Here is a 10,612-nt window from a genome sequence, read left to right as displayed (position 1 = left end):
GTAGCTTTTTCCCACCTATGTTTTGTGGGTAGTTGTTTTCTGTTTAGTGTTCTGCACCTGACAGGACTGTTTCGGTTTCGTTTATTCACTTTGTTATTTTTGTTTCAGTGCTCAGTTCAGTAAAAGTCATGAACACTTACCACGCTGTGTTTTGGTCCGATTCCTCCTCATCCGACGACGACACCCGTTACAATCTGGTACAATGCTGTGTACTACACCCGTCACAGAACAGTGCAAACTGGCACTAACCAGAATAGAAAGAGGAGTGGGAGGCCCCGGTGCACAACAGAGCAAGAGGACAAGTACATTAGCTGCTTCCTGTGCTTGGCCCTCCTATGTTGAACATAATAAATGGCTCTCTATCCACCGGATGTGTACCAAACTCACTAAAAGTGGCAGTAATAAAGCCTCTCTTGAAAAAGCCAAACCTTGACCCAGAAAATATAAAAAACTATCGGCCTATATCGAATCTTCCATTCCTCTCAAAATTTTTTGAAAAGGCTGTTGCGCAGCAACTTACTGCCTTCCTGAAGACAAACAATGTATACGAAATGCTTCAGTCTGGTTTTAGACCCCATCATAGCACTGAGACGGCACTTGTGAAGGTGGTAAATGACATTTTAATGGCATCGGACCGAGGCTCTGCATCTGTCCTCGTGCTCCTAGACCTTAGTGCTGCTTTTGATACCATCGATCACCACATTCTTTTGGAGAGATTGGAAAGCCAAATTGGTCTACACGGACAAGTTCTGGCCTGGTTTAGATCTTATCTGTCGGAAAGATATCAGTTTGTCTCTGTGAATGGTTTGTTCTCTGACAAATCAACTGTAAATTTCGGTGTTCCTCAAGGTTCCGCTTTAGGACCACTATTGTTTTCACTATATATTTTACCTCTTGGGGATGTTATTCGAAAACATAATGTTAACTTTCACTGCTATGCGGATGACACACAGCTGTACATTTCAATGAAACATGGTGAAGCCCCAAAATTGCCCTTGCTAGAAGCATGTGTTTCAGACATAAGGAAGTGGATGGCTGCAAACTTTCTACTTTTAAACTCGGACAAAACAGAGATGCTTGTTCTAGGTCCCAAGAAGCAAAGAGATCTTCTGTTGAATCTGAAAATTAATCTTAATGGTTGTACAGTCGTCTCAAATAAAACTGTGAAGGACCTCGGCATAACTCTGGACCATGATCTCTCTTTTGAAGAACATATAAAGACCATTTCAAGGACAGCTTTTTTCCATCTACGTAACATTGCAAAAATCAGAAACTTTCTGTCCAAAAATGATGCAGAAAAATTAATCCATGCTTTTGTCACTTCTAGGTTTGTCACGTCTAATCAAGGTGGGTGGAATCAGGCGCAGAGAGCAGAATGCGATAATAAAGTTTATTCTCCGGTGAACAAACAAACACGGTCAACCCAAACACACACAGGGTGAAATTATCCAACACAGGATAACAGACTAACCGGAGAATAAGAAAACACGATAACCACGACAGACGAAAACGAATGACAAAATAAACAATCCCGCACAAAACAAGGGTGGGACAACCTACATTATATACAGACACTAATTAACTAAACAACACACAGGTGAAACCAATCAGACAAAACCAACATATACACAAAAAGGGATCGGTAGTGGCTAGTAGGACGGTGACGACGACCGCCGAGCACCGCCCGAACGGGCAGGAGAGCCAACCTCGGCGGAAGTCGTGACAGTACCCCCCCCTGACGCGCGGCTCCCGCAGCGCGCCGCCACCGTCCTCGAGGACGACCCGGAGGACAAGGTGCTGGGCGATCCAGGTGGAGGCGGTGAAATTCTATCAGGAGAGAAGGGTCCAAAATGTCCCTCACCGGAACCCAGCATCTCTCCTCCGGGCCGTACCCCTCCCAGTCCACGAGGTACTGTAGGCCCCCCACCCGGCGTCTCGAATCCAGAATGCCTCGAACTGTATACGCCGGGCGCCCCTCGATGTCCAGAGGGGGCGGAGGGACCTCAGACACCTCACCTTCTTGCAGGGGACCAGCCACCACCGGCCTGAGGAGAGACACATGAAACGAGGGGTTAATACGGTAATACCTAGGAAGTTGTAACCTATAACACACCTCGTTTATTCTCCTCAGGACTTTGAACGGCCCCACACACTGCAGCCCCAGCTTCTGACAGGGCAGGCGGAGAGACAGGTTTCGGGTCGAGAGCCAGACCCTGTCCCCCGGTGCAAACACGGGGGTCTCACTGCGGTGTTGGTCAGCGCTCCTCTTCTGCCGTTCTCCCGCTAACCGTAATGAGTCCTGAACGGCTTTCCAGGTGTCCTTGGAGCGCTGTACCCATTCCTCCACCGCAGGAGCCTCGGTCTGACTCTGATGCCATGGAGCCAGGACCGGCTGGTAGCCTAACACAAGTTAGTAGAGGAGTGGCGTAAGGAGTTCTGGGCTAGTTCGGCCCATGGAACATACCTAGCCCACTCACCAGGCCGGTCCCGACAATAGGACCGCAGAAACCTGCCCACATCCTGGTTAACGCGTTCCACCTGCCCATTACTCTCGGGGTGAAAACCTGAGGTTAAGCTAACCGAGACCCCCAGTCTCTCCATAAATGCCCTCCACACTCTGGACGTGAATTGGGGACCCCGATCAGAGACGATGTCCTCAGTCACCCCATAGTGCCGGAAGACATGGGTAAACAACGCCTCAGCAGTCTGCAGGGCCGTAGGAAGACCGGGCAACGGAATGAGACGACAGGACTTAGAAAACCGATCCACAACGACCAGGATCGTAGTACTTCCCTGGGACGGGGGAAGGTCGGTGAGAAAATCACCGATAAATGTGTCCACGGCCGTTGTGGAACGGGGAGGGGTTGTAATTTCCCTCTAGGTAGGTGCTGAGGAGCCTTGCTCTGAGCACACACTGAGCAGGAGGAGACATAAAATCTCACGTCTTTAGCCAGTGTGGGCCACCAGTATCTCCCTCTCAGACTCTGCACTGTCCTCTTGATACCAGGATGACCCGAGGAGGGAAGAGTATGAGCCCACCTAATCAGCTTGTCCCGGACCACCCTCGGCACGTACTTGGTCCCTACTGGACAGTTAGGAGGAGCCGGCTCTGACAGTGAGGCCCTCTCTATCTCAGCATCCACCTCCCATACCACCGGTGCCACGAGACATGACGGTGGAATGATGGGAGTTGGCTCTACTGACCGTTCCTCGGTATAATAGAGGCGAGACAGTGCGTCAGCTTTAGTGTTTTGGGAGCCTGGCCGATATGTGAGGGTAAACTGGAACCTAGTAAAAAACATGGCCCATCTAGCCTGACGTGGATTTAGTCTCTTAGCTGCCCGGATGTACTCGAGATTACGATGGTCAGTCCAGATGAGAAAAGGGTGTTTAGCCCCCTCAAGCCAATGTCTCCACACCTTCAGAGCCTTGACTACAGCTAACAACTCCCGGTCCCCCACATCATAGTTTCGCTCCGCTGGGCTGAGCTTGCTCGAAAAGAAAGCACACGGGCTGAGTTTGGATGGCACGCCCGAGCGTTGGGACAGCACGGCTCCAACCCCAGCCTCGGACGCATCCACCTCCACTATGAACGCTAAAGAGGGGTCCGGATGCGCCAACACGGGCGCATTGGTGAACAGCTCTCTCAGACGACTGAAAGCTCTGCCCGCCTCTGCTGACCAGCGCAAGCGCACCGGTCCTCCCTTCAGCAGTGAGGTGATGGGAGCAGCCACCTGACCAAAACCCCGGATAAACCTCCGGTAGTAATTGGCAAACCCTAAAAACCGCTGCACTTCTTTCACCGTGGTCGGAGTCGGCCAATTACGCACGGCTGTAACGCGATCATCCTCCATCACCACCCCAGAGGTGTAAATACGATAACCCAGGAAGGAAACGGACTGTTTGAAAAACTCACATTTCTCCGCCTTGCAATACAGGTCATGCTCCAGTAGTCGCCCAAGTACCTTACGCACCAGAGACACATGCTCCGCGCGTGTGGCAGAATAGATCAAGATGTCATCAATGTACACTACCACTCCCTGCCCGAGCAGGTCTCAGAGAATCTCATCTACGAAGGATTGGAAAACGGCTGGAGCATTCTTCAACCCGTATGGCATGACGCAGTACTCATAATGACCAGAAGTAGTACTAAATGCGGTCTTCCACTCATCTCCTCCCCGGATACGTACCAGATTATACGCGCTCGTCAGGTCCAGTTTTGTGAAGAATCGCGCCCCGTGAAATGATTCCATTGCCGTAGCGATGAGAGGTAGTGGGTAACTAAACCCCACTGTGATGGAATTTAGACCTCTATAATCAATACACGGACGCAGACCTCCATCCTTCTTCTTCACAAAAAAGAAGCTTGAGGAGACGGGTGATATGGAGGGCTGAATGTACCCCTGTCCCAGCGATTCGGAAACATATGTTTCCATCGCAACTGTCTCCTCCTGGGACAATGGATACACGTGACTCCTAGGAAGTGCAGCATTTTCCAGAAGGTTTATCGCGCAGTCCTCTCGACGATGAGGTGGTAATTGGGTCGCCTTCCCTTTACTGAAGGCGATAGCCAAATCGGCATATTCAGAGGGAATGCGCACGGTGGAAACTTGGTCTGGACTCTCCACCGTAGTCGCACCAATGGCAACTCCTATACACCTACCTGAACACTCCTCTGACCACCCCTTAAGAGCCCCCTGTCGCCAGAAAATCACCGCATTGTGTTGAGCTAACCAGGGAACCCCCAACACCACTGGAAACGCAGGTGAATCTATAAGGAACAGGCTAATCTGCTCCTTATGATCACCCTGCGTTACCATGTCCAGCGGCACCGTAGCCTCCCTAATTACTCCTGACCCTAATGGTCGGCTATCTAAGGAGTGCACGGGGAAAGGTCGATCTAACGACACCAGGGGAATCCCTAGCCTTAACGCAAGCCCACGATCCATAAAATTCCCAGCTGCGCCTGAATCAACTAGCGCCTTATGCTGTAGAGAGGGGGAAAAACCAGGGAAAGAAATCAATACAAACACATGACCGACAGGAAGCTCTGAATGAGTTTGGTGCTTACTCACCTGGGGTGATTGAGCAGTGTTCCGCCTGTCCTCCCGACTCCTAGACGAGTTCCTCCAGCACCGGTCGGACGTGTGCCCTCGTCGACCACAACTGGTGCAGGAGGACACTCCTCCTCCGGTCCCCCTTGAAGCCGTACCTCCTAATTCCATAGGGATAGGAACAGGGGGGCTGGGGATTGGAAACGACAGGACCTGATCCGAACGCCCGCGAGCAGCCAACAGGTTGTCGAGACGGATAGCCAGATCGATAAGTCCATCCAGTGTGAATGTGGTGTCCCGACATGCCAGCTCCCTGCGGACGTCCTCACTGAGACTACATCTAAAATGATCAATCAAGGCCCTGTCGTTCCATCCTGCTCCTGCTGCCAAAGTCCTAAACTCTAGGGCAAAATCCTGTACGCTCCTCGTCTCCTGACGCAGGTGAAACAGCCGAACTCTGGGTAATTATCCTTAGCCGAGTCCGGACCATTCCACACTGCGTTGGCCCACTCGAGGGCTCGCCCAGTCAAACAGGAGACGAGGGCGCACACGCTCTCCTCTCCAGAGGGAGCAGGACGCACGGTAGCCAGGTATAGTTCCAGCTGAAGGAGGAAACCCTGGCACCCAGCCGCCGATCCGTCAAACTCCCGTGGGAGTGTCAGCCGAAGAGCCCCAGAGCCAGATGTGGTCGCAGAAACAGGAGGTGCTGGAGAAGGGGTTGCTAAAGATGAGGTGGGGAGGCCACTCCTCTCCCATCGATCCATTCTCTCCATCATTTGGTCCATAGCAGAACCAATCCGGTGAATCACGCTGGTATGATGGAGGACCCTCTCTTCCATCGATGGGAGAGGAGACGCTGCTGCTCCTGCTGATTCCATGGTGGTGCGGGATTCTGTCACGTCTAATCAAGGTGGGTGGAATCAGGCGCAGAGAGCAGAATGCGATAATAAAGTTTATTCTCCGGTGAACAAACAAACACGGTCAACCGGAGAATAAGAAAACACGATAAGCACGACAGACGAAAACGAATGACAAAATAAACAATCCCGCACAAAACAAGGGTGGGACAACCTACATTATATACAGACACTAATTAACTAAACAACACACAGGTGAAACCAATCAGACAAAACCAACAGATACACGAAAAGGGATCGGTAGTGGCTAGTAGGACGGTGACAACGACCGCCGAGCACCGCCCGAACGGGCAGGAGAGCCAACCTCGACGGAAGTCGTGACAAGGTTAGACTACTGCAATGCTCTACTTTCCGGCTACCCGGATAAAGCACTAAATAAACTTCAGTTGGTGCTAAATACGGCTGCTAGAATCCTGACTAGAACCAAAAAATTTGATCATATTACTCCAGTACTAGCCTCTCTACACTGGCTTCCTGTCAAAGCAAGGGCTGATTTCAAGGTTTTACTGCTAACCTACAAAGCATTACATGGGCTTGCTCCTACCTATCTCTCTGATTTGGTCCTGCCGTACATACCTACACGTACGCTACGCTCACAAGACGCAGGCCTCCTAATTGTCCCTAGAATTTCTAAGCAAACAGCTGGAGGCAGGGCTTTCTCCTATAGAGCTCCATTTTTATGGAACGGTCTGCCTACCCATGTCAGAGACACAAACTCGGTCTCAACCTTTAAGTCTTTACTGAAGACTCATCTCTTCAGTGGGTCATATGATTGAGTGTAGTCTGGCCCAGGAGTGGGAACGTGAACGGAAAGGCTCTGGAGCAACGAACCGCCCTTGCTGTCTCTGCCTGGCCGGTTCAGCTCTTTCCACTGGGATTCTCTGCCTCTAACCCTATTACAGGGGCTGAGTCACTGGCTTACTGGGGCTCTCTCATGCTGTCCCTGGAAGGGGTGCGTCACCTGAGTGGGTTGATTCACTGATGTGGTCATCCTGTCTGGGTTGGCGCCCCCCCTTGGGTTGTGCCATGGCGGAGATCTTTGTGGGCTATACTATCTTTGTGGCCATTTTGAGCCACAAATGCTGATGCTCCAGATACTCAACTAGTCTAAAGACGGACAGTTTTATTTCTTCTTTAATCAGGACAAGTTTTCAGCTGTGCTAACATAATTGCAAAAGGGTTTTCTTATGATCAATTAGCCTTTTAAAATGATAAACTTGGATTAGCTAACACAACGTGCCATTGGAACACAGGAGTGATGATTGCTGATAATGGGCCTCTATACGCATATGTAGATATTCCTTTAAAAAATCTGCAATTTCCAGCTACAATAGTCCTTTACAACAATAACAATGTCTCCACTGTATTTCTGATCAATTTGATGTTATTTTAATGGACAAAAGAGTGCTTTTCTTTCAAAAACAAGGACATTTCTAAGTGACCCGAAATTTTTGAACGGTAGTGTATATATATTTGTATCCCAAAATGCCATGCCCTAATACCACCGTTAATTGAAGAACCATCCTGCCCACACACTTAATAATTGATTCTGCTTAATGTAAAGTGTCTAGTTAGTATGTCATATCTCAAATGTGGCATGTGTAACGGCGTTCTTCGTTTGTTGAAAGAGAGTCGGACCGAAATGTAGCGTGGTGGTTACTCATGTCTTTAATGAAAAAAGTGACGGTACATGAAATAACGATAAATACAAAAAAAAAAAAAAACAGAACGCAAGGAGCTAAAAACCGAAAACCTAAGACCAAGGCGTGACAGAACCCCCCCCCCCCAAGGTGCGGACTCCCGGACGCACCTCAAAACCATAGGGAGGGTCCGGGTGGGCGTCTGTCATTGGTGGCGGCTCCGGCTCGGGACGTGGACCCCACTCCATAAATGTCATAGTTCCTCCCCTTCGCGTCCTGGGATAATCCACCCTCGCCACCGACCATGGCCTAATAGTCCTCACCCAGAACCCCACAGAACTGAGGGGCAGCTCGGGACTGAGGGGCAGCTCGGGACTGAGGGGCAGCTCGGGACTGAGGGGCAGCCCGGAACTGAGATGAAGCTCAGGTAGGTAGTAGGCTCCGGTAGATCCTGGCTGGCTGGCGGATCTGGAAGATTCAGGTTGACTAGCAGATCTGGAAGATTCTGGTTGACTAGCAGATCTGGAAGATTCTGGTTGACTGGTGGATCTAGCGGCTCTATGCAGACTGACAGCTCTGACTGCTCCATGCAGGCTGACAGCTCGTTGCAGACTGGCAGCTCTTTGCAGACTGACAGCTCTGACTGCTCCATGCAGGCTGACAGCTCCTTGCAGACTGACAGCTCCTTGCAGACTGGCAGCTCCCTGCAGACTGGCAGCTCCTTGCAGACTGACAGCTCTGACTGCTCCATGCAGGCTGACAGCTCCTTGCAGAATGACAGCTCCTTGCAGACTGGCAGCTCCTTGCAGACTGGCAGCTCCTTGCAGACTGGCAGCTCCTTGCAGACTGACAGCTCTGACTGCTCCATGCAGGCTGACAGCTCCTTGCAGACTGACAGCTCCTTGCAGACTGGCAGCTCCTTGCAGACTGGCAGCTCCTTGCAGACTGGCAGCTCCTTGCAGACTGGCAGCTCCTTGCAGACTTGCAGCTCCTTGCAGACTGACAGCTCCCTGCAGACTGGCAGCTCCTTGCAGACTGGCAGCTCCTTGCAGACTGACAGCTCTGGCTGCTTCATGCAGACTGACAGCTCCTTGCAGACTGGCAGCTCCTTGCAGACTGACAGCTCCTTGCAGACTGACAGCTCTGACTGCTCCATGCAGGCTGACAGCTCCTTGCAGACTGACAGCTCCTTGCAGACTGACAGCTCCCTGCAGACTGGCAGCTCCTTGCAGACTGACAGCTCTGACTGCTCCATGCAGGCTGACAGCTCCTTGCAGACTGGCAGCTCCTTGCAGACTGGCAGCTCCTTGCAGACTGACAGCTCCTTGCAGACTGACAGCTCCTTGCAGACTGACAGCTCTGGCTGCTTCATGCAGACTGACAGCTCTAACTGCTCCATGCAGGCTGGCAGCACCCTGCAGACTGGCAGCTCAGGCTGCTTCAAACAGGCAGGAGGCTCCGGCAGCGCTGTAGAGGAGGAAAACGCTGGCTGCGCTGAACAGGCGGGAGACTCCGACAGCGCAGGAGGGAAGGAAGGCTCTGGCTGTGCTGAACAGGCGGGAGACTCCGACAGAGCAGGAGAGGCGAGGCGCACTGTAGGCCTGATGCGTGGTGCGGGCACTGGTAATACTGGAGCGAGGACACGCACAGGAAGCCTGGTGCGGGGAGCTGCTACCGGAGGACTGGTGTGTGGAGGTGGCTCTGGATAGACCGGACCGTGCAGGCGCACTGGAGCTCTTGAGCACCGAGCCTGCCCAAGCTTACCTGGCTCGATGCCCACTCTAGCCCGACCAATACGAAGGGCTGGTATGAACCGTACCGGGCTATGCACCCGCACTGGAGACACCGTGCGCTCACTAGCATAACACGGTGCCTGCCCGGTCTCTTTAGCCCCCCGGTAAGCACAGGGAGGTCTCCTACCTGGCATAGCCATACTCCCTGTAAGCCCCCCCCCCCAATACATCTTTGGGGCCGACTCTCAGGCTTCCATCCGCGTCGCCGTGCTGCCTCTTCATACCAGCGTCTCTCTGCTTTAGCCGCCTCTAGTTCTTCCTTGGGACGGCGATATTCTCCAGGCTGAGCCCAGGGTCCTTTTCCGTCCAGTTCCTCCTCCCATGTCCAATTCTCCAAGTGATGCAGCCTCTCCCACTGCAACTGCTCTTCACGATTAGCAGGGAGAGTTGGCTCAGGTCTGACACCCGACTCAGCCACTCTCCCTCTGAGCCCCCCCCCAATAAATTTTTGGGGCTGCTTTTCGGGTTTCCTTGCCAACCGTGTTCCCTCGTATCGTCGACTCTTATCTCCGGCTGCCTCTGCTCTCCTCAGTGCTTCCACCTGTTCCCATGGGAGGCGATCTCTTCCAGCCAGTATCTCCTCCCAAGTGTAACAACCTTTGCCATCCAATACGTCTTCCCATGTCCATTTCTCCTTTCGCTTTTCCTGCGGTCGCTGCCTGTTTCCACGCTGCTCGGTCCGTGTGTGGTGGGTGATTCTGTAACGGCGTTCTTCGTTTGTTGAAAGAGAGTCGGACCGAAATGCAGCGTGGTGGTTACTCATGTCTTTAATGAAAAAAGTGACGGTACATGAAATAACGATAAATACAACAAAAAAAAAACTAACAGAACGTGAAACCTAATACAGCCTATCTGGTGAACACTACACAGAGACAGGAACAATCACCCACACAAGACAAAGCGAAACTCAGGCTACCTAAATACGGTTCCCAATCAGAGGCAACGAGAATCACCTGACAGCTGATTGAGAACCGCCTCAGGCAGCCAAGCCTATACAACACCCCAGCCGCGATCCCAAATACTACAAACCCCAATACGAATTACAACACGTAAACCCATGTCACACCCTGGCCTGACCAAAATATATAACGAAAACACAAAAACCTAAGACCAAGGCGTGACAGCATGGGGACTAAAATAATGAAATGATGTGTTAACTATGCTCTAGTCCAAGAGACAGCAGGAGAGCAGTTCAGTGGACAAACTGT

This window comes from Oncorhynchus kisutch, linkage group LG1 (genome assembly GCF_002021735.2).
Source record: "Oncorhynchus kisutch isolate 150728-3 linkage group LG1, Okis_V2, whole genome shotgun sequence".
Classification (NCBI taxonomy): Eukaryota; Metazoa; Chordata; class Actinopteri; order Salmoniformes; family Salmonidae; genus Oncorhynchus; species Oncorhynchus kisutch.
Note: the sequence above shows the minus strand (reverse complement) of the source record.